The sequence below is a fragment of the Adelges cooleyi genome, unplaced genomic scaffold (assembly GCF_023614345.1).
Source record: "Adelges cooleyi isolate 19-005CV unplaced genomic scaffold, UGA_ACOO_1.1 ACOO_flye_CR_arks_rails_tigmint_CR_PRNA_574, whole genome shotgun sequence".
In the NCBI taxonomy this organism is placed as follows: Eukaryota; Metazoa; Arthropoda; class Insecta; order Hemiptera; family Adelgidae; genus Adelges; species Adelges cooleyi.
In genome coordinates this window covers 7,480,174-7,488,156 of record NW_026096268.1, presented here as the reverse complement: position 1 = coordinate 7,488,156, position 7,983 = coordinate 7,480,174, and positions in this window count along the sequence as shown.

Genomic DNA, 7,983 nt, shown 5'->3' with positions numbered 1-7,983 from the left:
ACATAATACAAAAATACATTAAAATGCAAGAAATATCAGTAAGATTGTTATGTTGGATTTGTTCTGAAATCTCAGAGTGAATAGTAAACGTTGATCACAACTAGGCTAATAATAAAAACTAATGTCATTCGGACGTTAAATTTTTATGAAATTTCTCTGTAACTGCGAAATGCCATCATAGTTGGAGTGCGACCCATTTATTGTCGTTTGCAATGCAACCGTTTTTAGTTTGTATGAAATCAAAAAAAGAGTCGCTTCGAATCATAAACACAATATGTTGGTTTATGATTCGACCTATCCTTGTAACTATTGTAAGCAAGCCGCTAATAACGGTTAATGGATTTATAATAGTGTACAAACTACAAAGTACAGACTAAAAATATATACTTAACCCGTTGACCGATGGACACAACTCATAACTGGTAATTACTCATCTGTACATTGTATTCATTTAAACACATACTTAATACTATTATATTATTGTGTCCTAGACATTGAGTGGCAACCGGTTGTTGGCGTTTATTCCCTTCCGTCGTATAACTGACACGAGAGTTAAATTTGACCAGCTAGTTTTTGGTTATTGATTACGCAACCGTGTGGTAGTAATTGTCAACACATCTGCTTATAATATACCTATAAATATGACTGTATTCAGACAATAGTAGAACTAGCCTCTGGGCTAGTTTCTAAGCTGGTTTTACATAATATTAATTTGGCCTTCAACATGAATCACCAAATGTGTCACCTCTTCCGAAGGTGGCACATTAAATTATAACAATAAAAAAAAAAATTCATAATACTATTAGCACAATGCCAACGGAAATTGTCGCAAAAACACATGTTTTAAGCAAATCGTTAATTATTTTTAAGTTATATTAAGCAAGTAAGCTTGTTTGTATCTTAAAGTGTTTGCCGAATAAGACACTGATGTTTGATCTTTTGAACATACACCAGGTGCTTCAACCACGTTGGCTGACCTTTGACTTCGATGAAGTTTACAGTTAATGTTTTTTTTTATGGTTTTCAAATTGTTTATGGCTTCCTTTTACCATAACATTTCTCGTTCCAGTCGACCGCGTTGCCTTGACCACAACGGACAGTCGCTTCGGATATGTGAATATAAGTACCACGGTGTAACTGAAAGCCAAGTGGTACAAGTTTAAAGTCGTTTTTCCTATGCAAAGCCCATCTCGCAACAGTTACGATATTGTTCGTTCGAGTAAGGGTACGAAGCAAAAGTTTGCCACTTGATTTTATTACATTTTTATCCTTGGAATGGCTGTCCCGAAAAATATAATTTAAGTATTATAATATAATATGTAATCATCCATTTATCGGTGGAAAACTTTCCAGACATCATCCGATTTTAGGTGAACAATATGAACGACACACTGTATGAATAATAATCAGAAGAACCACGCATTATTTTTAACTCAATAAAAGTAAAAATAAAGTTTGACTACGAAATAATCGTTATATTTAATGTTTTATAGTTACAAACTAGATATTATATTTGTCTAATTTTTAGTGTCGGTCATTAATTCAACCCCCCCCCCCCCATCAAAGAAAAAAAATCAGTTTTACCCTAACTATGAGAAATTTATATTATTTATTTACTTTTAGACTACGACACTAATTGGTTTGCTATACCGAACCTCTAAAAATGAATTGAGAATATTTTTGCAAACTTTTGGTTACTTTTTCTGTGAAGATATTGGTTCAGTAGTTAAAACCCAACAGTGGGCGCCGACACGTATGACAAATAAAAAGGACAAATATTACACCGCAAAACCAATACTATTCCGCTGGGTATCGAAACCGAAAATAAAAACACATGTAGCTGCCACAAAAAAAATGACTACAAAACGCAATATTATTTGATTTAGCTCAAAATGTTCAGACGTGTAGTATATTTTGTTCAAATGTATCCATAGCCCAAAAATATATACTTCATAGTTTTTGTACTTTAACGTTGTTCGTTCATCATATTTTTGGGTCTGCTACCAAATTGACGCTGTTAAAAAAATCAAGTATATCGTATACACAATCAATTGGCTTTTGTATTATCGGAAAATAACAGCATTACGGAAATGATTTTTACAAAATGTTGTGTAGTATACATAATTTTCATTTGCCAATTAAAGTCGCTAATGAGTGATGAACATGATCAGAACGATGAGCTGGACAAACATACAAAACTACTAACACAGTGGAATCAAGTAAGATCATTTAATACTGGGTATGAGACCAAGGACGATGGGTTGGCGGCAGCAACTGATCCCACTATTTTATCTACCACACAACTAAGGCAAGCGATAATTTCTAAATTCGGCCAACTCAAATGCGGTTATATCTTCAGCGCACATTATCATTTTTCATCAGTCGACAATATAGTTTTTCAAGCGCCAGACTATAATTTACTAAAAACCCATTTGACATTGTTCTTAGAAGAATCCGTGGCAATGGTTAAAACTTTTTTCGGTCAAAATGAAATCAAAATGTCTGAAATATGGTTAGTTTACTATCACGCATTTTACATGAATAATTACTTCTGTCTACCGAAAGAAGATCAGTCAAGTGATTCTCAAATTCCACATATTATCAAGCAGAATGAATTTGTTCTTACTGAACTCAACAAATACTTCGATAAAAATTGTAACGATGACAATATTTTCAACATAAAAACTGGTAAGTTAAATCGCAAGTTTGCTACTACAGACACACGTAAGATGATAGTTAATAATAAATTGTTGCTAATTAAGGCATTGTATGAGGACAATCTGGCAAAAGGCCTTGACAGTTTTATCTACACAAAGATCGATGGAACTTTTTTGAAAAACTCAACCGAAGAAAAATATATTAAGTTACGAAACAACTTTCAAACATATTATCCTAAAATTATGGATAAAGATGTTTTGGATGTATTGAATCGAATAATGAAACCTTTATTAGAGTTTCCTAAAAACCATGAATTGACAAGATTACTCATGTTCGGACAACTTAATTTGACACTAATTCGAGTACTTGATTTTATGGTGTTTCAAATAATTTGGGAATTCCTGAAAGAATTAAATAAAATGATATACGATAATCGTGGCCCAGATGGAAGCATACCTAAAGACGTAGGATCAGAACTCAATTCTTACATATCAGATTTCCAACCACTTTTATTAAACGTTATTGATAAGTTTGATTTAAAAGATGGTAATGTCTATGAACTAAATACTATTTGTAAAACTGATTTATTACGATATAAAGAAGATAACAGCTATCGCTTTGAAGCTAAAGATGATATGGTTCAAAAAATCCTTGAAGACCTAAAATCTCAAACTTCCAGTTTAGGTATCCCACCTTCATATTACAATAAAAAGCCACGAATATATAAGGCTTCGGTTTTATATAGGGCTAATATAATAAACTGTGAGATTACTAAAGTCTTCAATGATTCGTTGGAATTTAAATTACTTTACTCGTACTTGATGTTTATATGTGATTATGACTCTAGTACTTCACAATGATTGAGTAACTAAAACTGTTGAGAGTTATGTTTAAAATCTAGTTTTTTAATTATAGAATTTAAAAATTTTATATGGAAACATTTAATAATGATAAATTACATACATAAAAAATAACTTGCCTAAATTTAATGGTTTTTTAATACATTTTATCCTAATAATAATATATATTAATCATTTTGAATCATGTACAACTATATTTGCGAACCTACTGTTGATTTCGAAATCAGAATATTTTATGTTATTTTTAAGGTTATTTAGTCGATCATGTTAAATTTTCAAAACATAAATCTTTATTTCGATTTTACATTAAATCTACTGTATCTGTAAAAAAAAGTAACTATACTAATATGGTTTCTAATAAGATATGTTTGATTTGCTTTTGCTAAATTTATTTCTTACATAAAATATTATCTTCATCAATACACGAATTTTATAATAATAAAAATATTACTGTGTTTAAATTGTAATACTGCTAAATAAATAAATTATAATATACAATTGTTTTTTAAATTATTTATATTTATTCAACAGCTGGCTTACGCTGAGACAGTGAATCTTCTAATTTATGTTTTTAAAACAAGGTAAATATTATTATATACTCTATTACTAAAAATATGATTCGTATATCAATAATTTAAAATTAAATTTTAGTTATGAAAACCGATAAAATTAAATCGACAGTAGTGCAGTTTAAAAAAAAATAAATAAAAAAGTGAATTAAAATTTACCATCACTCAAACAGATATATTAAAACTAACAAAAAAAAATACTTAAGTGGTAGGGTCTCTTTAACATTTTAAATATTTGTTCCATAAATATTATTTGTCAGTCTTTATTTTATATTTTTATTGACGTCTTGAGTCTGACCAAAATGTGTGTACTCAGAATGGTCCGATTTAAATTCTGTAAAGATATACAAGTTCTTTTGCTACTCTACTAAGTAACCTCGGTAACGGATTTTTTTTGTTTGCTGGTATAATGCATAGTATTTTTGCATTTTTTTAGTAACTTTTGATGTGAAGATATCGGTTCAGCTTTTAAAACCCAACTATGAGCTTCAAAACGTATAACAAATAATAAGGACAAATACTATTGTGCTGTGTATTGAAACCGAAAATAATATCACTTGTAGCTGACGTGATAGGCAAACGGAATAACTATAAAATACAATTTTATTACATTTGGTAAATTCTCAGGACATGGAGTATATTTTTTTCGAATCTTTCTATAACAGAAAATATTTACACTTCATAGTTTCTAGAGTTTAACGTTGTTCGTTCTTCATACTTTAGAATCTGCTACTAAATCGATGCTGTATTTAATAAGCAAGTATACAATAATATACAAACTATAAAATATTATATTTTGAATTGAAAGGCCACCGGAGTTTTAAAAAAATCAAGTATATTGTATTAATTAGCTTATATAATATTGGAATACCGCTGCATTACAAAATTGAGTTTCACAAATTGTTGTGTAGTGTACATAATTTTCATATGCCAACTAAAGTCGCTAATGAGTGATGAACATGATCAGAACGATGAGCTGGACAAACATGACAATATTTTGAACATAAAAACTGGTAAGTTAAAACGCAACTTTTCTATTTCAAACATTAGACAATTTGTTTATTCGGGCACACGTAAGATGATAAATGTTAATAAATATTTGTTAATGAAGTGTATACATGAGGAAAATCTGGTAAAAGGTCTTGAAAGTTTTATCAACACAAAAATCGATGAAACTTATTTAAAAAACGCAATCGAAGAAAAACATAATAAATTACAAAATAACTTTACAAGAATCTCGCTTTCCATTATGGATTCAGACATTTGCGATGTTTTTCAAATATGTTTTTACCTAAATTACCCTTATTATCATGGATTGTCAGGATTACTCAAGTTCGGAAAACTTAATTTGATAAGTATTGAAATTCTTAGTTTAATGTGGTTTCAAATCACTTGGTAAGTCCTAAAAGAAAGAAATCATACAATATACGATAATCGCGATCCAGATGGAAGCATATCTGAAGACGTAGGATCATACCTCAACTCTTACATATCAGATTTCCAACAAATTTCGTTGAACGTTATTGATAAATTTGATTTAAAAGATTGTGTCATATATGATTTGTATACTATTTTTGAAACTGATTTATTAAGTTGTATAGAAGACATTAGCTATCGCTTTGAAACTAATGATAATATGGTTAAAAGAATCCAATATTCACTAAAATTGTTATCTCATTCGTTACGTATCCCATTTTTATATTATAATATAAAGCTACGATACAAAACCACTTCGCTTTTAAGTGTAGCTCACTTGATAAATGATGAAATTAATAAATTCATTGAGGATTCGTTGGAACTTAAATTACTTTACTCGTACTTGATGTATATCAGTAATTATGGACCACGTATTTTGAAGTTTTTGAGTAATAAACCTGTAAAAGTCATGTTGTAAATTTCGTTTTTTAACTATAAAATTGAATACAGGCTATATGGTGACTTTTAATTGTGATATAATATACATACATAAAAAAATTGAATAACCTGCCTAAATGTAATTGATACTTTTATCAAAACAGTTTTATATGTCTTTTAGCAATAATAATTTTAAGGTTTTACAATTAATTATATCCTATTGGCTATTTTTAATATATATATTAATCATTTTAAATCATGTAAAATTTTTTTGGTGGAATTTGTTCAGAATATATTATGATGTTATTTTATCTTCGATGCAGAGCGGCGACGGTTTTGGTTTTACTTTGATGTGGGCTTTTTTTTTTTTATCTGTATACACTGTAACTTTTTTAATACTGGGCCAATTCCTTCGAATAGCAACTCTATAAATCACAAATTTCATCTTGTATGTACTTTGAGGGGGTAAAAGTTGAAAAAGTTTATATCTTCACAGTCGAATGACATATTCATGTTAAAAAATTACGGGCCTCATTTTAGGTCAAGACGAACCAATAAGTCCACTGATCAACGGAATCTCGCAAAAGCCTGTTATATATATAAAGGGTGATACATTAATGATAATTACCAAACCTACAAGAATTACAGGTTTTAGTAGCAAGTTTGAAGGTACTTGTATAATATTGTAAGGTGTATGTTTTACAACGATATATTATTTTGTTTTCTTTATCGACGAGCGAAAAGTAGTCAAAGTAAACGAATGTAGCTAAATAACGGCTGAAAACGTTTAGTACTTTTTCTGGGGGTCTAAAAAAGGTGGACTTTTTAAACTTAAATGCTAACTTATACGCTTGATTTTTTTTTTTAAATCAAGAATATTTTGCCGAAAATACAGAGCAATTTTTAGCAATTGATATTTTAAAAAAAAATGTTTATGCTAACTACTAAAAGTTACGATAATTATGAAAAATATTGAAATTTGTCATAAACAGTCGAACGGTGGCCTTAGTTGACAATTGTTAAAGTATACTTATAGTGTGAGTCTTTTTTTCTTTTGCGATTCAACTGCTACGGCTGACGGTACACAAATACAAATTTATACGTCTTGGGACAAAATATATGTCATAGGCAAATTGTGAAATGTAGTATATTTTTTTTATGTAACTTACTAAAAGTTGTAACAGTAAATCATTAAAAAGTTCTCTTTATTGTAATTTAATACATAAAAAATAAGATAAAGAAAATAAGTAAAAAAATCCAAAATTATGGAAAATGCAAAAAAAATTAAAAATCGTCATTAGCGGTTACAATTTATTAAATTTTTAGAAAACATTTATGTCAACTGCTTGTATAACGATATGAACGCAGAACATTTTTGTGTCGCTTTTGACTTATTGACTTCGAATAATAATTTCTGAAAATCCCTTAGAGATTAAACTATCCTTATTATCGTCATACTGGTTAAATTTTTGATTTGCCAATTTTCTATAACATTTTCACCGCTACATTTATATAATATTAAGTTCTAATTTAAATTTTATGATAACTAGTACCGTCATTTGGGTAAAGATGGAGTGGGCATAAATAGCTATCACCTAAAATGCTGGTGTCTGGCTGAGATTTAACTAAGTAGCTTTAAAATTAAAACAACAAGCATCTGGGAGAAAGATCTCTAGCCCACTAGTGCCGGAACGTGGTATTGAAACTAGACGTCTTACTGCCCATTGCTTCTCCTCCCCCTCTCCTTATCACGGCACTGACTATTGGCAATTTAAGGCAGAAAGCTAGACTTAATTATAAATGCCGTTAAAACTTTGTACATTAAAAGGTTAAATGTAAAACTATATTGTGGGAAAAAGTTTTTTTTTCAATATGATAATACTTTTGAGTTGTAGTCAAACAGCTAAGTAAAAAGCTTATTGCCAAAACATTTTATATTCGTTATTTTTCTTTATCTTAAGTTCGACAAAATAAATCCTAAAACCATACAAGTCGTAATATAGTAGTTGGTCACTTTATCGAAGGGCAAATGTTTTATTCTT